This window comes from Pelodiscus sinensis, chromosome 2, assembly GCF_052426305.1.
Source record: "Pelodiscus sinensis isolate ZL-2025 chromosome 2, ASM5242630v1, whole genome shotgun sequence".
In the NCBI taxonomy this organism is placed as follows: domain Eukaryota; kingdom Metazoa; phylum Chordata; order Testudines; family Trionychidae; genus Pelodiscus; species Pelodiscus sinensis.
The window spans coordinates 234,251,549-234,275,837 of record NC_143053.1 but is presented as its reverse complement, the minus strand read 5'-3'; the positions used below and the strand labels follow the sequence as shown (position 1 = coordinate 234,275,837).

Here is a 24,289-nt window from a genome sequence, read left to right as displayed (position 1 = left end):
TACCAATAGGGAGGGGTTTGGGCCCCATAGAAGCTTCCCATGTAACTATACTGCAGTTGCATTAACCCAGAGTTCAGATCTAGGGTCCCATGACAGTGCAGTGCTAGGGGTCCAACCTCAATTCAAGATGAGATCCATGATCTAAGACCTATTCTTTTGTAGAGTAGATGCAGCCCCATTGACTCAGATCCTGGGAATCATCCAGAACTATCCCACAATTTCATGGGACAACTTCCATAGTCCTCTTAATGGATGATGCTTACTGGTTCCAATTAACTGGTAATCAGAGGAGGCTGGAGCAACTCCCCACCTGCTTCAGGAAGGGGGCTACTCCAGCCCTGCAGAGGGCCTGCTGCAGACAGAGGTTGCTCTTCTCTGGAGTAACCTCTGTCTCTGGGAAACCTGGGGGAGTCCAGCTTGGTGTGGGCAGGGCTGGTCTGGAGAGAGTTGGGAGCCAGTGGCAGCCCCAGTGTGACCTAACAATAACTGGTTAATTGATTAATGCAAATTTACATCCCTAATGAGATATATTGCAACAGCATTTTTTGACATTACTGCAAAATTATCATGTCCTCTGTTTCCACAAGCCAGAATGACAATACTGTGGAAGAAAATAAGCTTGGACCCAAAGGAGCCAGCTGGCTTTTAGCTCAGAGGGTAGAGGCTCCTATACTACTGGATGAGCCCCCACTTGTAACCACCACCGGGCGGATTTGAACATGGGATCTCTGAAGTGGAGTATAGGAGCCTCTACCCTCTGAGCTAAAAGCCAGCTGGCTCCTTTGGGTCCAAGGTTATTTCTGGGAATATTTTGTTACCAGCCACTCTGATAAGGACCTTGGAATGTGGTTGCCAGGGAAACCAGGGTCAATTTAGATGCTTGTGCTGTATTTCCAGTCCTGTCTCAAATTTAGGATTTGAGTTGAAAGTTCTCAGCAAGATACCATGGACTGCCTCCGTTTACCCCTACAGTTCCTTCCTCTTGACCTTAGGGTTCTCTAACCTGGGAAGTGCCAGTATAGCATCAGCACTATTATAAATGTTACAATCAGAACTCCCCACATAATTTGGCAAAACACTATCCAAATCCTTCCCCAAAGTATTTCATCACCAGTAATGGCACTGCCTATGATTATATATTTGACCTCTGCTGCCTGGTTGAGTGCTGCAGAGTGGTGTGTTTTGGCATGGCCTACGGTTCGCCCTATCTGTGTGTACCTCAGATGGCCAATCCCGATATGCCTTCGGGCATCAGCCACCAATGCCTCGATATTTTCCTGCAGGGCCAGCAGACCCTCCTCTAGGTACTTACTTCCCCCATGCCACTCAGGATCCCATGTTAGATTACCCGTCATTGCCGAAGTGTGGTAGAGTCACCTCCCGTCAACAGTCAGGATCACCCTGCAAGGGACCGTTATGCACATGAATAGATATTGTAGAGGGGCAGGACCTTCCATTTAGTTCAATGGAGTAGTCTGTCTGGGTAGTCAAACACCAGTAGGTACCGTTCATTTGGACTAGCTCGGTGTGCATTTGTTTCTCTGTGACAATCACTTCAAACCTAGACAGTTTTGTCATGATGTTATATGGGCAGGTACATAAGATTTCCTTATTAGAGTGGGTGCAACAGTCCCTGGGGTATAGGGAGGCCCCCACACCTTCAGAATAAGCAATGCCCTTGACTCTAACTATATGCCCCTTCTTTGGTATAGGCAGGGAGGTTACCATTCTGGCTCACTGTGAGTGGGGAATCCCCAGAGAGGCCGAGAGGCAAAAGGTTATAATATGGCCTGTCCAGGTGGGCCTCTGGGTCCTCACAGATTCTCTACTTCCCCATTTCCCCCATAGACGGGTATGGGGGAAATGGGGACTCACCACCTCTGTAAGGGCTGGATGAACTCAGCCATCCAATAGATTGGTTACTATTCCCTGGGTAGTAGTGGCTAAAGCTTGCCTTATTCTCCAACACTGGTCTTTTAATTCCTTTAATTTAGTCTCATTAATTAACAATCCAATTAATTCCTTTAATTTAGTGTCTGCTCCACATATCTGGTTACGTCTAGTGAAGTGCACACAGAGCTGGACAAATCCTTCAAACTACGTGGGATTAATCAGTTGGCTTGGCTGGTGTCTAGGCATCCATGGGCTTTGGATATTACTGACAGAGTTTCCAGGCCCAAACCAGTCTGCGATGGTATCTGCTATGCCCCCTTGTTGCCGCATCAGGCGCTTGCCAATTTGATTAGCCAATCTGGTGCACTGCTGGCCTATACCCTTTAGGGCAATGCGGACCTCAACCTGTAAGTGTGGAACATCACCGAGGTGAGGACTGGCAACACTGGTCCTATCATTAGCAACCCTGGTCTGGGACAGGAGCATGATGCACATTCGGGAAGTTCTATTTTTGTCCTTGTGGACCTGGTTAATAATGTCCAAATGAGGGCAAGTTAGCGATGGCCATTGTTTAATAAATGATTGCCACGCCTCAGAGGTTACCTTTTTCTGGGCTTTAAGCGGTAAGCCCCAGTGGGAGTCAGTAAGTCCAACTTCAATGGCCTGATGTTAGTGTTTGGCTTCTTTCCCCACAATATCCCATACAAACTCTACCACAGAGAACTGTGTATTCTTTGTCCTTGTAGTGTCCGTGTTGTTACAATAAGAAAAATAATTATGTGTGAATGAGGAGCGGCCCAAGGCGTGTATTCCCCATCGCTATTAGTGTGTATTTGTTCTATGTATGTGACTTGAAGGCTAGTTACATTGACTGGAATCACTGTTTCTCGAATGGGGGAACATCGTGGTTCCAGGATGTTTTAATGATTAATGGGAACCCGTGTAATTCCATGATTCTTGTGGTCTTTTAAGGCATCAGGCACCAATGAGTAGCAAGGCAAGTGGCTATTATTGAACTGGTGGGGTTACTAGTTTCCCCATTGTTGTGGGCATCTGTGTATGGCTTTATTCAAATATTCTGATGTCCCGCTTGCCTGTTTTGTTTTGCTTAGAGATTTCTTGTTATCTCTGGCCAAACCACTTTCATAGTTAGTATGCAAGTTGAAAAGCTAAATATTTCTTTAGTGTGGTAATTAAAGCAAAGCAAACCCAGTGGAGAGGGCAAACCCACTCCTGGTCTGCCTTTTCACATAGTGCACTCCCTGCTTCTTTTCTTCAGTTCCATAGGAGTAGCAGAAGCTGCAGCAGGAACAGCCTTATGGCTACCTTCCTTTTTTGTTCAGCTGTGGAGACATTGTTAATATTCTCCTAGCTTAAACAATTGCCCAACATTATCCTTTCACTAAGTTTAGAGTTGCCAGTTGATTGGGCCCAATTTTAATTTTGTTTTCTTTAAATTCACGCTTCTGCTTTACTTAAAATATCCTTTCATAAAAAAAAATTCTACACACAAAAACATTTGCAAGACATATTAATTAAAACACAAAACAAACTTAGACAGAACAACATTATGTTATGACAGATAAGGAACCATGGTTGTTATTTTCTTCAGTTGCTTTTCAGCTGGTACAACGCTTGCCGATATTCTGAAAGACAAAGACAACATTTCTACACCCATGGGGTGGCACATTATATCTTAGAATACTTTTCCTTTACAGATGTCCTTGCTGATTTTTTTTGATCAGCCTGATGTTACCAAGTGGTATGCTGTTATTTTGCACACCAGCTTTAGAGGGCTTGAGTGGATTACTTCATTGTTCAAGTATTAAGTTAAAGGTGGCATGCCTCAGTTTCCCTCTTGTACCGCAGATCAGGGTTTTAATGTGTGAAGCTTCAAATTATTCACGGGTGGTACTGAGAGGCTTTACTGCTATAGTGATTTTTCCTTAGTACTAAGAGTTTGCCAATTGCCATTCCAACAAGCAAAAATATTTTCTTTTCCTGAAAAGAATCATATACAATGTTGCAGGCTTACTTATGGGGGTCACTGGGTTTTATATTCCTTTGAAATAGACAAGTAGCCTGTATTCACATACAACTTTGGATCTGAAAGCAAGCCAAAAAGTATTATCAACTCAGCCTTGAACAGAGACAACAGTGATGTTCCCGAGCTTGGAGTTTTAAAATAATAATTTGTTTTCTTAGAGAGCAAATTTAACCTTACGGGTTGAATGCCCCAAGATAAGCAGCACTAGTAAATTTGTGTTTTGTCTGTTTGCAGTTTTAAGTGAGAGGGCATTATCCAAAACGAAATAAAACCAATTCATTTGAAACCTACAAAGCAGATTTACAAATTTACAATGTAATAGATTTCATTCTTTTATGCAGTTAACCAGTCAAGTGTCAATAGTATTCCTTATTCCCCTTTAGTAGATTTAGCAAAAGTGTCTGTAGCCAAATGTTTAAATTTGATTGTTTCTTTGACTGGATTATTGAAAGAGGCTGCAAGAACCAAGGAGTCATTTTTAAAGTAGGTTTTCTCCTCTCACATTACAACAATTGCTTAATTCCTTCTTATGGTCTGTCTTGATTCCTGCTAAATGGCTTTCCCCCAATGACACAGGTTTTGTCCATTATTAATTTAGTAAGAAGGGTGGGCTTTTAGTTTACCTAACAGCCAAGCTGTAGCAGGGTTGATCTATGCTGCTGGCTCTGGGGTGGATCACTCCCCCATGCTCTCTAAGGAGTTCTGTGCTGCAGAATGTCTCTCCTTGTTAGGGCAGATTTAGCTTCTAGTAATTACATCTTCAATTTCTACTGGTTGACTTAGGGTGGCTTTTAATTTACCTCTTCCCATGCCCTCGAGCCAAATATAACAGCGTGTGAGGGGAAGGTTTTGACTGTTTATTAATATTTGCCTGGCTGGCCCCCACTCTTGTGTTAAGAAACATCCTTGGTTGCTTGCGGTTCCAGTTGGAGAGGCTGCTGTTATCTATTTGCTAGCAAGGAGCTTGTGAATCTCTTGGAGTTGCTTGGCAGCTTTTTCCTACCCCTGTGTGCTGTTTTGTTTGCTAGAGGCATTCTTGCTTGGCCATTGTCCAGTCTTACCCCCCTCCAGGGTGGAAGCATTCTTTCTTAGTATGGCTGGAGGTCCTAGGACCATAATGCACATACATGTGGTACACAGGAGTGCCCTTTGGCAGTGTGGGGATATTCTTAGACTGACCCCCACCCATTTTAGTTACCCAGGGGAGTATCTTGTCCGCTTAACGGCTGATAGGAAACTAACTCCACACATTCCAAAGAAGGGGTATGCTGGGTCTTGAGAGGCAGACCTTATCAGCAGCTCATGAAATAAGGGGAGTTGTTACTCCCTCATATATCTGCTGGGTCACGAGGTTTGGGCGACCCCCCCTTGCGTTCAGGACGCCTTCGTGGGGTGGCCCGGGTGCTGCTGGAATCAGCTTACGTCTCAGGCCTGCTCTGCGGCATTCACACCTCACTCATTACATTCATACTCATTCATTTATGTAAATGCATCTCTCTTTAACCATAACCATATTTGGGGGCGGCAAAACAAACAATCTCCCCAGCACCGCGTTAACCTTAGTTCCTTATGTCTGGACTCAGTACAACCTTTCCCTTATTTGGGGTACCACAGTTTCCCCAGAACCCTGCTTGGGGGCAGCACTAAAAAAATTCCCCAGAACCTCTAGAACTTAATCTACTTGAGGACGGCAAAAAATTCCTCAGAACCGCTTTAACTTAACCTTATTTGCGGGCGGCAAAACTACTTCCCCAGCACCACGTTCACTAACCTTATTTGGGGGTGGCAAAAACAAATCCCCAGCATCGCACTGAGTCTGACCTTGTTGCAGATTCAATAAGTTTGGATGGCGTGAGCCCAAGAGAAACAGACGGCCCACGGGCAATCCTCTTTCGACCCCCAGTAGAGATTTCAAAAGGACTTTTACCTCTTGTTTGGCGCCTTGGGGTTTGAAGGGGGATGATCCGTAGTAATTCAGCTGTCTCCGCCAGGCATTGCCATCCGAGTCACGACACCAAAATTGTGGAAGAAAACAAGTCCTCACTCTGTGTTTGGTAAGAAACAAGTCAGAGACAGTTTATTTTTTTTGTGCAATTGCAAGGGAAGCTGGGACACCCCTCTTTCCCTGGGCAGCTCTTCGACTACAAACAGTAAAAGCTGCAGTATATATATTTTCCCATTACATACAACAATGGCTAGACAATTATCTCTTAGTTCTTCCCAGATGCTGCTTTATCTTCAAGGTTCTCACTGGAGTCAGCATTCCATTCTTATCTTCGTATGGAGGCGAGAGGCAAAGGCAGCACTTTTTACAGTTCTCGCGCTGTTAGGCTATAGACTTAGCCTAACTCTTGCTCTGCTACTGACAAACCTAAGATGGCTGCACACAAATCCCCTTTTCCCCGCCTCCACAATACTGAACTAACCATGACAGTTACAAGGAGGAGAAGACTATGTCACTAACACTCACCACCACTGCTTACAAGGTACAGTGCTCATGGAGATAAATGGGTCTGGGATATTTTATATGTAAAGCTACTGAGAAATATATATGTCAATACCATGATGGCAATTATTATGTAAGTAATACCTAATAATAATAATTGCCAAATGAGACCACTTTCCAGCATGCTTACAGAGGGCCTGATCCAATTTAATTTTAAGCTAGGATTGGGCCCAAAGCAACCTGTTGATATTACCTAAGAAGATCCAGTTAATATTTAGTCATCCTTCCAAAATATAAGGGACCAATCAGTCAAAGCCCCGTTGCCTGGAAGAGGTGATTTTTGAAGAAATTTGGAGAAACTTTGAATTTACTTTTGACAGCAGCACTTTCTCTCACTGGACATGGGGTCTTTAGCACAGGTTTCACATTGTGTCAGAATAACTCAGAAATGTGTTGTCATAGCTAACTCCATTCAAATCTAAGCAACGTGCAGCTCCAAAACGGAAGAACAAATCCCTTGAAGCTAGAAGTCAAAACATTTCACCTCTTCACAGAGCTCACAGGGAGCTTGTTCACTATGACACAAGCCTCTTTGGAGAGAGACCACACAACCTGCCTCTCTGTGGGTGCACCAAGTGTTTTCATGTGGCATCTTAACACATTGTGTAAATCATCAACTGCCTGCATAAGGAAAACTCAAAAAAAGTCAGTTGTCATCCACACCGGAGTGACACAGTGATTTCACTTCAGTGGTAACAGACCCGATCTCTCTGTGGGCTCTTCTAGAACAAGAGGGAGCCTGGGGAAGTCTCTCGGGAGGAGAGACCCGGAGTACCTCTATTTCAGTGATTCTCAACCTTGTTGGCCTGTGGACCACTGGCTCAATGTAAACCTTTCTATGGACCATCAGTTGCTAGTGGGAACTCACCGTTAATTACATAATTACACCTGAGCCGTTTTTCTAGTGCTGCAGCTAGGGAGAATGGATTTATTTAAATTATTAAACAGATTAAGCACTTTAATTTTCTCATGTTAGTTCAGTGTTTCTTAAACTGTGTTCCTTGGCACACTGATGTGCCGCGGAGAACAGAGTTCAAAATGGCCGCCCTTAAATGGGCAGGCAACCTTTATTTTTTTGGGCTTGGTGTTCCGCATTAAAAAAAAATTGTTTGGTGTTCCTCGGTCTTAAAATGTTTAAGAAACATTGGCGTTATTTATTAAACTTCACTTTAAATAAAATAAATTATGTTCAACACAAAAGGTTTCAATGTTTTCTTTATTTATGGCAGGGGTGGGGAACTTTTTTTGGGTCAGGGGCCATTGATACACAAAGAAATCAGTCGGGGACCACACAAGTGAGAAGCAAAAGAACTCCCCAAACCACCAATGATCACCGAGGTGGCCTCCAACTGAGAAAACTCACTCCTCTGGTGTTCCAGCCCCACAGGGCAAGGGGAAAGGACAGGAATGACTGAGGTTCAGGTCTTCTCCTAGGTTAGATTTACTTTTCTGGTTGATTCATGGAGCTCCCTTAGGTTCTCGGGTGGAGACAAAAATGAGGGGTTCAGTGTGTGTGACAGGGCTGCCAGAGAATGGGATAAGGATGAGGTGCAGGATCTGGGAGGGAGGTGGGGGCAGAAGAGGGAGAAGTTGCAAGGTCTAGATGGCAGGTAGGGTGTAGAAGCAGGCTGGGAGTAGGGTGTCTGGCTAGGGGAAGGGAGCAAGAGCAAGGAAGGGTACAGTGTTTTCTACCTGTTGCTGGCCATATCATCAAGGAGCTAGTGAGAATTCCTATGGATCCTCCACTGAGCACATCAGTTCTATTGAAGTTAATACAATGAGATTTAAACAGACACAGCTTATCTTTTACAAAAAATAACTGCAAGTGGTTGTGCGATTAATGACTGAAGGAAAGGAAGTAAGTGACAGGATGACCCCAGGATGGTTCCAGCATGGAGAGAGAATTAGTGGGAAGAAGAAATACACGTAGGACATCTTCAGTTGCAATATGAATGCAAACTATGCCTTTCTATTTTCTTCATGTCATGTGATCGGGAAAAGCTGGTTGAAGAATGTAAGAATGGCAGTGAAGAAGGAACATGAGTTGTAGTGACCTTTGCAAAGGCATATTTTGCACTATTCTGCCAGAACATGAGCTTTTCATAGAGAGGAAGCAGCAATTACTATGATCCCACAGTTGTTGCCAAGACCTCCCTGTAGATTACTGAAAGTTTGTTGTTGAGGAGCAGATGTTAGAAGGGGGAAATCAGCTAGCTTTCTCTTGCAATGACAAGTTAGCATATTGCTGCTTCTCTGTACCAAGTAAACCCAGGGATTTAAAAATCTTGCTTGATAATTATGACAGTGAAAAGGTCATAATATAGCTCTTTGTACACAGGTACCAAATCACTTCTTTTGCCATAATGTATTGCTACAGATTTCAAAGCAGCAGGGTTAATATTAGAGAGTAGTGGACTTGAAGTGAACTCTGAGAAATACCTTACGGGAAGAAGTCTAATACCTGAGTTCCTCTGGAACTGCTGAAGAAAGCTAATCTTCCCTTGACACTCACACGCTGGAGAGAAGGACTTCAAACTTTATGCTGTATTATTTGGACTGGTGTTATGTGTAATCCATATTGGCAGGGAAGCAAGTAATAGAATGGAATTCATAGAGGAACTAAAGGATTCTTTAATATATTTACTGTAGCTGATTTTCTTGATGGATTTCAGAGTGTGTGGCAGTCAAGTTTTTTCTCCTCTAATTTACAGTTGAAATGTAAATCTGGCATCAAGAGTGGAGAGAGAGGTCAGATGTCTGAGCAGCATGTGGTCTAGACAAGCCCATGAAGCTGTGCTGTAGCATAGGTAGTTATTGCGGATGTTGGATATAATTTAATTTAATAATTGTGTAACCCGGGGTAAGCAATTTTTAATGGGGGGGGGGGGTACGCCAAGATTTTGACAAGTGGTCAAGGAAGGGTTGTGCTTCTATGGAGGGGCTGTGGGGTCTGGGATGGAGGTTGAGTGCAGAAGGGAGTATGGTGTAGGGAACTGGGGTTCGGGAGGAGGTGTGGGGTTTGAGAGGGAGTTTGAGTGAAGGAGGGGGATGTGATCTGCAGCAGGAGCTTGAGGTGCACAGTCCAGGAAGAGGTATGGGTGCAGGAGAGGATTCTGGTCAGGGGAGGGACTCTAAGAGGAGGTACAAGGTCTGGGAGGGAGTTGTGAAGTGGATGAAGGGGGTGCAGAGAGTATGAGTGGTGTCCTGAGGTAAGGGAATGGGGTACAGGGTAAAGAAGGCAGTATGGGTGCAGGAGAGGATTCTGGCTTGGGAGATGGATGTAGGAGGGAGTGCAGGTCTGGGAGGGAGTTGTGACCTGGAAAAAGGGATATGGAGGGTTTGGGTGTGGCCTGGGAGAAAAAAGAGGGGTTGGGGTGCCAGAGGCAGGCTCTGGCTAGAAGGCGCTTACCTATGTGGCTCCAAGCCAGCAGTCCAGCAGAAACTTGAGACAGACTGTCTACTCCAGTCTGAGGGTGCAGGGTTACATGTAACAAAATGTATTCTGCACATGGGTGGAAAAAATGAGAGGGAACATTGGTGGTGAGACTAGCCAACTAGCCTCCATAAGTTGACATTTTTCGGCAGAAAAATGGTTTGCAGGCTATACAAGGCAGACAGACAAAGATAATGGGAGGAAGAATGGCAATGGCATAACCAGGTAATCATAAAATCATAGAACATTAGAACTGGAAGGGACCTCGAGAGGTCATGAAGTCCAGTCCCCCTGTCCTCATGGCAGGACCCAGTACCATCTGACCATCCCTGATAGATGTTTATCTAACCTGCTCCTAAATATCTCCAGAGATGGAGATTCCACAACCTCCCTAGGCAACTTATTCCAGTATTTAACCACCATGAAAGTTAGGATGTTTTCCCTAATGCTCAACCTAAAACCTCCCTTGCTGCAGGTTAAGTCCATTGCTTCTTGTTCTATCCTCAGAGGCCCAGGAGAACAATTTTTCTCCGTCTTTCTTGTGACATCCTTTTAGATACCTGAAGACTGCTATCATGTCCCCTTTTAGTCTTCTGCTTTCCAAATTAAACAAGCCCAATTCTTTCAGTCTTCCTTCATAAGTAATGTTCTCTCGACCTTTAATCATTCTTGTTGCTCTTGGACCTTCTCCAGTTTCTCTATATTTTTCTTGAAATATGGTATCCAGAACTGGACACAGTACTCAAATTGAAGCCTGATCAGCACAGTGTAGAGTGGAAGAATGACTTCTCAAGTCTTGTTTACAACATTCCTGTTAATGCATCACAGAATCATGTTTGCTTTTTTTGTCACAGCATCACTCTGTTGGCTCATATTCAACTTGTGGACCACTATGACTGCTAGATCCCTTTCTGCAGTACTCCTTCCTAGACAGTCACTTCCCATTCTGTGTGTGAGAAACTGATTGTTGCTTCCTGAGTGGAGTACTTTGCATTTGTCCTTATTAAACTTCATGCTATTTACCTCAGACCATTTCTCCAGTTTGTCCAGATCATTTTGAATTATCCTCCAAAGCACTTGCTACCCCTTCCGTATCATCTGCAAACTTAATAAGCATATTCTCTATGTCAATATCTAAATTATTGATGAAGATATTGACCAGAACCGGTCCAAAACAGACCCTTGGGTAACCTCACTTGTTACGTACTTCCAGCAGGATAGTGAACTGTTAATAACTACTCTCTGAGAATGGTTATCCAGCTAGTTATGCACCCACCTCATAGTAGCTCCATCTAAATTGTATTTGCCTAGTTTATTGATAAGAAGATCATGTGAGACTATATAAAATGCCTTACTAAAGTCTAGGTATGCCACATCCACCGCTTCTCCCTTATCCACAAGACTCATTATCCTATAATGGTAGCACACTGAGTACCTTGTGTAGTATGTATTCCAAATCATATACAGTTTTCTTTTTAAAATACTGTCTGTCCCCTAAACCAGAGGCTTTACACCTTTTTTTTCATTTGTGGACCCCTAAATTTTTTTTCAAATGGAGGTGCTCACCCATTGGAAAATCTTAGACAGAATCTGCATACCCTTAGTGGTCTTGGACCACAAGTTGAAAATCATTGCCCTAAATGATATATGACCATATGTAATTAGTGAATTTTGGCACATTGTGCATAAGTGCTGCTTTTCCTTTGCCACCATGGAAGCTTGTTGGACATTTCCACCCTTCTGGGAACAAAAGATAATTGGGAGTTTGCAGCCCATCATATTGTTGGTGTTTAATAGTTGTAGATTTCAGGCTTCATTTATTTTACAGCTCTGCAAATTTAATTTTTCCTTTTTTCTTTAGAGAAGCCAAGAAATCATTGTTTTAATAAGACATTCTGCAATAATGATGCACACTAATGGAGTAATCACTTTACTGTATTAGTTGTATATAACCTAAACTCCTACTAACAAAAAAAAGATAAAATGAAATTATTTGTAGACTTCCTGAAAAATGCATGAACTAAGAAATGACTTATTAAAAAAACGCTTCTTGGTTGAATCAGTATAAAATCCCACTTTTGTAGATCATGTAAAATTACATGATCTTGTGGATCATAGGATCACTTGTAAATGCCATCCATATCCATTGTATTTTTCTGCTTTGAGAAACAGAAGCAATGTTTGCCTTTGAAGTGTTGCGTATTATATGCGCTTTTTCTGTCTCATTAAGTGAGCAAGGTCAAATTACATTACCATCATGGGACTCATTCTTTTTTGTTTATCTGCACTTTTTTTGTTGGATGAGTAACTCTATTAAACTATAGAATAACAATTTATAGTAATGATTGCGATTTGTCTGCTAGCAGATATATAGATACGTGAAGTGCATCGTTCTTTAAAGTCGCGCTTGTTAGTTTTTTTTGAGCAGTAATAATTGTTTCTTTGACTTGCCGTTTTCTTTTATAATAGCAGAGTTGGTGCTGTGTAATGATGGACGGTAACCCTCTGTTTCTCCAATTCATACTAAAAGAGGAATATACGCATGAAGTGACAAAATAGAAAGATGACGATGTTTGATACACAGGGAACTGAGTCACAACTTTTTGTGAGATGACATTTGGAACAGAGACTGTTAAAAGTTCTCAGTACAGAACTTTTGTTTGTGGATGCTGCCTTGAAGCAAAAGCTACATTGAGGACAAATGCCAGAATCCGGGTTGCTAATCAATAAACTTTTATTCAGCTGTTCTTGCAGTGTTCTCTCTCTCTTCAATGTTTACTCCTTAGCATGAGGTTGGTGGAATTCCCTTTGCTCTCAAGTTCTTTTGAATGCAACATTGGTAAACAATTGGCATGCAGTTTGCGTTCCAGGACTCCTACTGACCACTCCATATCAGGGCTGGGCAACATATGCTTGGGGGCAGGATCTGGCCCACAAAGTGATCTGGGGCTACAGCAGGCAGGAAGCCCAGCCTGCCTTGGGGGTGCTGCCAGGCTGCTAGCTTACGTAAGCGCCTCCCAGCCAGAGCCTGCTCTGGCACCGCTGCCCCTTCCGCATCCCAACTCCCTCCCCCAGGTCACCTCCAAAAGCCTCTGCACCCTCCTGCCCCAGATCACAACTCCTTCCCAGACCCTGTACATCCTCCTACACTCCTCCCCCAGGCCAGAATCCTCTCTTACACCCAAACACCCTCCCAGACCCTGCACCCCAGTCCCCTGACTTCGCATCTCCTCCTAGAGCCCCTCCCCCACGGTAGAATCCTCTCCTGCACCCATACTCCCTCCCTGACCCTACATCCCAATCTCCTGACCCAGATCACAATCCCCTCCTTCACCCAAACTCCTTCTCAGACCTCACACTGTCTCCTGCACTCCATTCCTTTACCCTGTACACCCTTCTGCATCCAACCTCCACTCTAGACCTCTCATCTCTTTCATGGAAAAGTGCGTCCCTTCACCACTTCTCAAAATCTTGGAGTGGCCCCCTACAAAAAATTATTGCCCACCCCTGCTCGATATCATACCCTGCTGAGGTATAAATGCTGTCATACTTCTCGTTTTGAAATCGATGGTAATTATTTTCATATGTTTCTGTTAGTTTTAAGAATTAATTTTTATTTTAAGATATGCTAATGTGGTGGTTGTGCAGGAGTCCTCCCCAGCCCTACCCCCTCATGTAATTGGATTCATCGACATAGAATGCCCTTTTCAGTTTCCTCAGATAAAGCACTTTTTCTGCTATAAAATAGAAGTTCTTCACCAGATCCACTAAATTGACGCTAGCATTGTTGATTGATCCGATGATGTAAACAGAGCCTTAATAAATACTACTGAATGACTGAAGTGTGGTGGTGTTCATAAGTAGCAAATAGCATTTCAATAGAGGATACCAAAGTACCTATGAACTGTGAAATGAACCAAGTCTTTCATGCTGTTCAACAAAATAGCTGGACATCTTATTTCCATGCAGAAGTAGCAATAAAATATATATGAGGGAAGAAAAAACATTTTAGTTAATATGTTACCAAAGCCAGTAATACAGATATTACTATATTTATTGTGAATCAGAATAAATCAGTTTTCTATTCTCAAATTTTATTCTCTTTACTGAATCCTATGTTTAGCTGAAGGTTATTAGAATCCTTCATTGAGGTAGAAAGTATACAAGGAAGGAGGACTTTGTGAGTACCCTGCGTCTGTGAATTTTTCTGTCTTGTTCACTGAGAAAATTAAGATGATTGTAGTGTTTTTTTTCCTGAAGTTGGCAGTTTAATAATATATCTTGACTCAGTGGGAAGCAATAGCAGTTGTCTTTCTCAGATTTGAAAGAGATACCATTCTGATTAGTTGCAGGATAACATGTCTTCTAGAAAGATCTGGAGATTTGGAAAAGTTGCTGGCATCTGTAACTTTTTTAAATTGTGTCAACTACTACTTTTCTGAGACCAGAGGAGAGAAGTAACCTGGATTTCACCCATTTGCTCATTTCTGTTTATCCTTCTCAGTGAAAGTGGTGAGCCATTTAAAATATGTTATTTATTTGATGGAAACCTAAAGTCTTCTGTCAGAACTGAGCCCCTCTAATCCAGAACCACAGTTTCAGGAGTAGTTTTTCCTTCTTTTCTTGCAAAGTTTTGGACAGCTGGATTCCTTCATAACTACATTAGAAAAATGTGCACTTACTGTTGAAATCTCACAACCATTCCCCAAGTTAATAAAACTGCAGAATGTTAAAGACTACATCGATCATTTTGGATGAGAATAGACAATTGCTCCATTTCTTACAGAACAGCATTTAAAAATATTCTGAGTCCAGAGAGATAGTTGTTACCAACTCCCCAGCTAACCCCTTTTCAGGATCTCCCTTTGGAGCTTCAGTTTTTCTATGTTTTAGTAATCTTTTCTTTGCATATTTCCCAGCTTTCCATATACATTAAAGTCTCTTTTATTTGTCACTCCCCTCCCATTCCTTTTCTGTCATTTCACAGTAATTTCTATAGCTGTGGTACTCAGTTTTTAGCTTACACCCACTGCTTAGCCCCATTGACGCCTCCTCCCATGGGGGCTAAAGGGGCTGAGACTGGGGGCCACAGTTTGGGTTGGGGCAGAGCCTTTGCTCCTGGGGGCCAGGGCCAGAAGTGGAATTGGGTGACACTCTCCTTGGGGTTAGCTCAGGAGCTGCACCCTTCAAATATTGCTTCATGCCACCCTAACAGTTTCGAGGTCCTCTGTTCTACAATGTGTATGCAAAATCATGTGTACATCATAAGGACTGCTGGCTTAATGTGGCATCTTTTCGTATGTACAATTTATCTAGGCATTCCTTACCTTAAATGTCATGCTTCTAAACCACTTTTCTACTCTCCTTAAGAAGAATGAGGTTTTTTGCTCGAAAGAGTGAGGGGATGTACCCATTAATTTTGGCAAGAATTTGTCTTAATTTTTATATATATAAAATTAATTTTCTAGCCATGATGTTTTCATAGATAATGTACTTTATGTGAATTATGTGTAAATGGATGAAGATGTTGTCTTTGGTCTGTTAACAGATCAGTCAAGTGCCATTGCCTCTGTTTCTAGCTGTGGGTAGCTGTATCAGTGGTTGGTTGCTTTGTTGCTACTGGGCAGCAGCAAAGCTGTTAAGAATCTATGGGTGGCTGCAGGGGCAGCACTAGAGTTATTAACATGGAGAGAGTAGAGAATATGACATCGTTTCTATAGGAGTGTGATTGAAAGACCCTTTCTCTTCCCAGTGGTTGGGAAGTTCTGTGTGAGATTAGGAGTGGGCTTAGAGTAGGGAAGACCCATTGCTCAATATCCAGCTGGCTTGTAGGGAGGGAAGAGAAAAGAAAACAGGTTTTTCTTACTTCTTAACATTAAGCATTCGGGCTAGGGATGTAAAATCCCATTTAGTGTTTAACTCCGTGGTCCCCAACCCGGTGCCCGCGGGCGCCATGGCGCCCGCCGGGCTCTTTACATGCGCCCGCGGAGCAATCTGGGCTGGCAGGTGCCAGCCCCGGGCGCATGGCCGGTCCCGGGGGCGCCGCGCGTACCCTTGCCAGCTCCGGCGCCGGCCTTGGCCCCGCCCCCGGGAGCAGCGCGCGTGCCCTTGCCGGCTCTGGCGCCGGCCTTGGCCCTGCCCCCGGGGGCGCCGTGCGTGCCCTGGCCCCGGCCCCGCGGCGCTTACGGGGGGGGCACCGGCCCCGGGTGCGCTGCGCTTACGGGGGGGGGGCGCCGGCGCCAGGCACGCGGCTATGGTGGGGGCCCGGCCCCGTGGCTATGGGGTGCCCCGCCCCTGGGCATGCGGCTGGGGGGGGGCCGCCCCTGGGCGGGCAAGTGTCCCCGCCCCCTGGCGCCCGGCAGGCGAACGGCCACGCCCCCTGGCGCCCGCCAACCTGAAAAGGTTGGGGACCACTGGTTTAACTGGTTAACCAGTTAAAGAAGGGGTGGGCTGAGGAGCTGCTCCAGGCCACTGGAGCAAGTCCTCCAGCCCGCTGTGGTGTACCCTCATTCTGTACCTCAGCTCCAAGCCTTAGGGTCCTTCTGTAGAGCCTTGCGTGGATACAAAATTTGTATCCCCATCCCTATCTGCAAAAATGAGCTGTGTATATAAAGCGGATATCCACACATTTTCAGGAGTCTCGATACAAAAACTAAATCAACATCCGCATTTGTTTCTGCAAAAATGAGCTGTGCATGTCTGCATCTATATCCCCAGATTTTCAGGGCTCTATCCTTCTGCACCTAAACTTCCTCCCCGAGCTTGCATCCCCTCCCTCTCTCTCTGACCCCCTGATCTAGCCCCGAGTACCATCCAACATTCCTGTCTGAGCCCTGAACTGCCTCCTGCACCCAAATTCTCTCCCAGAGTCTGCAATTTCCCCTGCATGCCAATACCTGCCCCAGCCCAGAACCCTCTCCCCACCCTGAACTCTTGAGCCTGGTGAAAACGAGCAAGTGGATGAGCACGGGGAAGAGTGTGCAACAGGGTGGGAGATGGAGTGAGCAGTGGCATGGCCTTGGGAAAAAGGTGGGGACAGGGCCAGAGGCTTGGAGAAGGGGCAGAGCATGGTGTGGGGCAAGGCTGTTTGGTTTTGTGTGATTAAGAAATTGGTAAACCTAATGTAGCCTCAGAAAATGAAATTTTGTTATGAGGCTCTTTTCAATTTTTAGGTCACTTTTTTTTCACACCTTGTTAAATACTGTGTACATTTATGGCACCATATCCAATTTTAAACAGTAATGCTGAAGTACACGGTAGTTTTAACAGGGCTTTTTTGGGGGGAAGCCCTGGACAGGCTATTTTACACTTCTGTCATCTTAGCGAATGAGATTATTTTTCTACTTTTTTTCAGACTCCAGGAAACTCAAGGATCCTTTTCAATTCTCTAAGTAAAAAAGTGGAAAGCTGTTTAATCCTTATAGTTTCATAGTCTAGTTTTACTCTTTTATTTAACAATTCAGTCAGATTAGAATTTAACTGTAGGGATAGAAGCTTGGATTAATTGCATTTTAAAGTGTTTACAGTTTAGCTTACCCATTAGATATTTGCCATCATCACTTCATTAACACTACAGAATAGTCTCAAACTGAAGAGCTTTGAAAATAAACAATAATGGTAGTATGCTTAGCGGAAATAAGGTATACATGTCATGTTTGCATTTTGTGCTTTTATGTGCAGTAAAGCCCGTTATATAATGTTGTGCTCTCTCATGAAAACTATTTTTATGTTCTAATAGCATAGTTATCTTCTGATATTTTACTGAAAATCTCTTCTTGTGTTTTTTTAGATACCTTTAGAAAATATTCTAATTGCTAACATGTTTTAGAAATATTTACACACAATCCTAATGATGCTAATTGGATTAGCCGGAGAACATCACACTGTGATAGCTGAAATGAACTTAAAACATATCAACAACGAATTCTTATACTCTATGTTGGGACTTCTTGCTTTGGTCACTATTTAGTTTATAGTAACCAAAGCACTAAGCTTCTCTTATCGACCCTAATTTTATTTTAGGTAGGTAGTTAGCGTTTTATCTATTTTCTTAAATGAAATTTGCAACTAATGTTCCTATAAGAAATCTTGCACTTTTGGTCAATGGAAATGTGTTACACCAGGGGTGGGCAAGACAGCCTCCATGGGTGGATCCAGCCCACCAAGCCCTTTTATCTGGCTTGTGGCCACTCTGCTGCTCCTCCATCCTCAGGCTAATTGAGACCTGAGGAGGGGGAAGTACGTGAAGTCTCCTCCCCCCTCCCTACCAGGAATGAGGGATGTGGCATAGACTTTGCATGTTCCTCCACCCACTGGCTAATCAGGATCTCGGGGGCGTGGTGGGGTGGGGTGGGAAAAGGGGGAGACCACGCAAAGTTTCTTGGTCCCATCTCTTCTGCCCAAGGCCACACTCCTTCCGGTGCAAATCGCAACCATGTCTAAAATTAAAAAATTATTGACCACCCCTGTGTTACACAGATACGTTTGAAAGAACAGTTATTTTTTGTCTGGCACGTACATACCTTTAGTGCAGGGCTACTCAACACAAGGTCCATGGGCCGCATACGGCCCGGTGTGCGGTTTGGGTTTATGCGGGGTTCAACAGATGACTTGCAGTGGGATCCAAAACAAAAAAGTAGCTGGGAGGGGTTGTGGAGGATAGGGTCATAATTAAAATTATCTGGACAAATTGGAGAAATGGTCTGAGGTAAACAGGATGAAGTTTAATAAAGACAAATACAAAATGAGCACGGGGAAGGAACAATCAGTTTCACACATACACAATGGCTGTGTCTACATTGGCATCCCTTTCCGGAAAAGGGATGCTAATGAGACACTTCGGAATTGCAAATCCACGGGGGATTTAAATATCCCCCGCGGCATTTGCATTTACATGGCTGCCGCTTTTTTACGGCTCGGGGTTTGTGCCGGAGAAAAGCGCCAGTGTAGACGCGATTCTCCGGAAAAAAAGCCCTTTTCCGGAAGATCCCTTATTCCTACTTTCAAGGAATAAGGGTTCTTCCGGAAAAGGGCTTATTTTCCGGAGAATCGCGTCTACACTGGCGCTTTTCTCCTGCAAAAACCCCGAGCCGGACAAAAGCGGCAGCCATGTAAATGCAAATGCCGCGGGGGATATTTAAATCCCCCGTGGATTTGCAATTCCAAAGTGTCTCATTAGCATCCCTTTTCCGGAAAGGGATGCCAACGTAGACACAGCCAATGGGAAGCGACTGTCTAGGAAAGAGTATAGCAGAAAGGGATCTAGGGATCATAGTGGACCACAAGCTAAATGAGTCAGCAGTGTGATGCTGTTGCAAAGAAAGCAAACATGATTCTGGGATGCATTAACAGGTGTGTTGTGAGCAAGACACGAGAAGTCATTCTTCCGCTCTACTCTGCGCTGGTTAGGCCTCAATTGGAGTATTGTGTCCAGTTCTGGGCACCGCATTTCAAGAAAGATGCGGAGAAATTGGAGAGGGTCCAGAGAAGAACAATGAAAATGATTAAAGGTCGCGAGAACATGACCTATGAAGGAAGGCTGAAAGAATTGGAATTGTTTAGTTTAGAAAAGAGAGGATTGAGGGGGGACATGATAGCCATTTTCAGGTATCTAAAAGGGTGTCATAAGGAGGAGGGAGAAAACGTGTTCATCTTCGCATCTGAGGATAGAACAGAAGCAATGGGCTTAAACTGCAGCAAGGGAGGTTTAGGTTAGACAATAGGAAAAAGTTCCTAACTATCAGGGTAGTTAAACACTGGAATAAATTGCCCAGGGAGGTTGTCGAATCCCCATCTCTGGAGATATTTAAGAGTAGGTTAAATGGTCTAGACAGTATTTGGTCCTGCCATGGGGGCAGAGGACTGGACTCAAGGACACCTCCAGGTCCCTTCCAGTCCTAGTATTCTATGATTCTAAGTGTTCACAGATGATTTCCTTAATTACCTGCTCCATTATCTTCCCTGGCACAGAAGTTAAACTAACTGGTCTGTAGTTTCCTGGGTTGTTCTTATTTCCCTTTTTATAAATGGGCACTATATTTACCCTTTTCCAGTCTTCTGGAATGTCTCCTGTCTCCCATGATTTTCCAGAGATTATAGCGAGAGGCTCAGATACCTCCGCTATCAGTTACTTGAGTATTCTAGGATGCATTTCATCAGGCCCTGGTGACTTGCGGGCATCTAACATTTCTAGATGATTTTTAACTTGTTCTTTTTAAATTTTATCTTCTAAACCTACCCACTTCCCACTAGCATTCCCTATTTTAGGCATTCCTTTAGACTTCTCTGTGAAGACCGAAACAAAGAAGTCATTAAGCATTTCTGCCATTTCCAAGTTTCCTGTTACTGTTTCTCCCTCCTCACTTAGCAGTGGGCCTACTCTGTCCTTGGTCTTCCTCTTGCTTCTAATGTATTTATAAAAAGTCTTCTTGTTTCCCTGTATTCCTGTAGCTAGTTTGAGCTCATTTTGTGCCCTTACCTTTCTAATCTTGCCCCTGCATTCCTGTGTTGTTTTCCTTTATTCTTCCTTTGTAATTTGTCCTAGTTTCCATTTTTTATATGGCTTCTTTTTTATTTTTAGATCATCTCGTGGTTAAGCCAAGGTGGTCTTTTGCCATATTTTCTATCTTTCCAACACATCGGAATATCTTGCTTTTGGGCCCTTAATAATGTCCCTTTGAAAAACTGCCAACTCTCCTCGGCTGTTTTTCCCCTCAGTCTTGATTCCCATGAAACCTTGCCTATCAGCTCTCTGAGCTTACCAAAATCCGCCTTCCTGAAATCCATTGTCTCTATTTTGCTGTTCTCCCTTCTACCCTTCCTTAGAATTGTGAACTCTATGATTTCATGATCACTTTCACCCAAGCTGCCTTCCACTTTCAAATTCTCAGCCAGTTCCTCCCTATTTGTTAGGAACAAATCTAGAACAGCTTCCTTCCTGGTAGCTTTCTCAACCTTCTGAAATCAAAAGTTGTCTCCAATGCAGTTCAAGAGCTTATTGGATTGTCTGTGCCCTGCTGTGTTATTTTCCCAACATATGTCTGAATAGTTGAAGTCCCCCATCACCACCAAATCTTGGGCTTTAGATGATATTGTTAGTTGTTTTAAAAAAAGCCTCATCCACTTCTTCCACCTGGGTGTGTTGTTTAGTCTTGTCTTAAACTTTGTATTTATGCCTGTCAGTGTGCATATATATTTGCATGTAAATTCAGCCACACTTAAGTTGCTCCCCTTGGCATGTGCTGTATCATTATGGCCCCCAGGGCTTCCAAAGTTGAGTAGCCCTGCTTTAGTGCAATATTTAGGTTTATTACAGCATAACCAAAATTCCTTGCTTTTTCATTTCCAGAGTTATACCCAAGTAGAATTATTGTTTCCAGATTTATATCCAGTAATCCCCTCTAGCTTGTTTTCTTTACATAGTTGTGAAGTTTTACTGTTCCTTTTACTGTACCTTACAATCTGTATTTTGCATAATTCTGAAAACTAAAATGCTGTTCTTTTCTCCACCTGGATAACACCATCTTTAATGGATATTATGTTTGTCGTTTCTTAAAATGGAAATTTCATTACTTAATTGCTGTCACTCAGTGGAAGAAGCTGTAGCGAAGAATAGATGGAAGAGGAGTATTCAGTGTCTCATAAAAGGAGCCAAATCTAATACTCTGGCAAACAAAATTTTAACTATATCCCATAAGGTAGGCGTGTGTATATGTATATATAAAAATGACTTAGAAAGTGCTCTTATGCACTCACATTAGCTTATCCCAGGAAACAAGGCAAGCGTGAAGGGAAACTTTCTTAGAATCTGTGTGTTCCCTTATTCAACTATAATTGCTGTAGCTTCTCAGAAAGGAAGGAATTTGGGAGTGTCTCCTTTTCCCACATTATAGTTCCATCTAGGTTGGGATGACAGTTAAACTGTAGACTTTGGGGCCCTGTGTGCCAACACATGCCTTCTCTACACATGTGCACTCCTAAAATACCACTGACCCTGTTAGCACAGCTGGTTGTTCCAGTGTTACATAATTTTGGATGCTCCAGTGTTACATAATTTTGTTCTTCTCTTGGGTGTTGTAGGAAGAGGAGGAGGACGAACAAGCAGCAAAAAAAACCCGTTCTCTGATTCTAGTACTTCCTGCCATGATGCACACCTGCCATTTGTATTTAGAATGAAGTAAGAGAAATCAGTGGTGCAGGACATGGGACAGTGTAACTGTCTGTGTTCTCATTGCCGCCCCTGCGCCATTTTTCTATGGGTTTTTTTGCTCCCTGCTTTCCTAGAGAGCACATAGGCAGAATCCCATGTACTCAGTGGCATGTGCCACAGCATCCACTATGCCTGTGAAAAGATTCTCAGCTTCCATTTAAAATGATTTTTGAGCCCTCATGTTTATGAAGATAGTGTTAAAAATGTGAGCAGAGTGTAAATACATGCAGTGTTGTTTTTCTTAGTCTTCAAGTAAGTTTAAACCATTGCTCTGAGAGATGATTACCTGTACCACTCATCTCAGGGGATTAACTAGGAAACCTAAAGATGACAGATAAAGCCAAGCTTTGCTCTAATACTGCTCCAGTTGGGAAAATTAACACTAAAATAACTTGGACGAAAGCTACTGTAGTGATTGGTGCATTTTCATATTTAATCATTTAGGCATCTTTTAAAAAATAAAAACAAAGTTGCCATAAAACTTTCAATATCTCACAGTAGAGTGAGGCCAGATCCAGGGGCCTTTCCTTTGAATTTAAACCTAGCTTGTGTGCCAGTTACATGGTGGTATGCATATTGTTCAGTGATATTACAGAATCTGTTGAGTCTTTAACAGAAAGTGGTTATTTTTAGCTTGAGGATGCAGATGAAAACGTTCAAGTCCCAAAGAATGTTGTGTTCCTTATTATACCTACTTTAAAGCATTTTGTGTGTGTGAAGTATAATGATTTTATCAGTTAAATGTGCACTCTGTCATGTTATTCTGCCAAGGTAGAATGACCAACCTGTTCCTGCAGTCTGGCTTGTGTTCTGGAGCTTGATGCAGTTATATGGGATGAGTATGTATTCAGATGCATTTTCTGTTACTCTGTTAAGGAACTGAAAGTTCTTTGTAGGTAACAGTGAATATAGTGTTTTGAACGACGGACTGGAGATGCAAGTCTTTTTTGTTGTTTAAATTGGGTTTGTCATGGATAAAAGTCAGTGCAAGCTTTCCTGCACAGGTCCAAAGACATTCTTAAAGTCTTACCTGGAAGAGGTTTCTTCTAAGATTGAGAGTAGCTTATTCTTCTTGATCTTCTATCCTTTATTTCTCTGTGTAGACCATTAATAAAAATGTCCTCTCCATAACTGGTTATGGAGATGGATTTTCTTAATCCCTTTCCAGTGGGATTTTTTGCCAACACGAACGTTTAGGGACACCATTTAGAAAGATATCTTCTAGTCAGTGTCAGAGTAATTTCTTATGCAATTAGCTACATTTGTAAATGATTATAAAATGTATAATTCTAATGTTATGTTGGAAAATTTGTTAACATTACTTTTACTTCTGGGCTTCAGGGTTCTAGTTTACATTTCTTTAATTTAATTTAGATTTTCCTGACTTGGCTGATTAATCTCCCGGAGAGACAGACTTGCATCAAAATTAAGCACCCCAGAGCAATGATTTAAATGAAGAAAAACAAAAATTGAATTAAGAATCCGAGTAATGCTGTGTAAGTGTGTGTGTGTGTATGTGTATGTGTATGTGTATGTGTAAAATGGGGTAGTCATTTTGTGCAGCAAATTTAAAAATTAATGATATTGATAAATCTTTTGCAATTACTATTATTAAAAGGGAACTCATCACAGAAAGATTCCTGTTATATCTAAGACTAAAAGATTTACCCAGCATTGCTTGCATCCTTCACTAAATATAATTTTTGTGTTTTGGAAAATAAAGTAAAAAAACCCACATGCTTCATTTAAATCACTGCTCTGGACTAGGGCTGTGGATGAGGGGTTCAGTATGTAGGCTGCTGGGGGCGGGAGAGGACTTACCTCAGACTTCTCTCACCACAGCAGCTTGGGGCCAGGAGGGAAGTGTCTCTTCATGGCTGCTGCAGCTCCAGTAGGCACAGTTGGGGGAGAGGGTGCATGTCCCGCCCCCACAGGGGTAGGTCTAGTTTCTTCTGCCCCTCCCCCCCCCCACCTTTGCTCCCCAGTTAGATTCTGCATTTCTTCTCACTCCCTGATGAAGGGGAACAGCCAGCAATGTTCCCTTATGAATTGGTGAGTGGGGTTGAGTGGAAGGGAAAGCTTCAGCTCTCCCCATCCCTAAAGGGTGCCTGGAGGGTGGGATACCTGGGGCTGTGGCAATCCTGGACTGAGGTGAGTGGGCCTTCAGCTAGCCCCTTTCATCTTTCTGGTGATTCTGTCTCG

General features: G+C 43.1%; 1 protein-coding gene and 1 pseudogene across 12 annotated transcripts in view; one reads left to right on the top strand and one right to left on the bottom strand.

Moving 5' to 3' along the window:
* Nucleotides 1-1,355, bottom strand: part of LOC142827427 (E3 SUMO-protein ligase ZBED1-like) — a 54,881-nt pseudogene extending 53,526 nt beyond the window's left edge.
* The window catches only part of PARD3 (par-3 family cell polarity regulator), a 683,059-nt gene that overhangs the window by 211,119 nt on the left and 447,651 nt on the right, over nt 1-24,289 (top strand). The gene's annotated exons all lie outside the window — the stretch shown is intronic.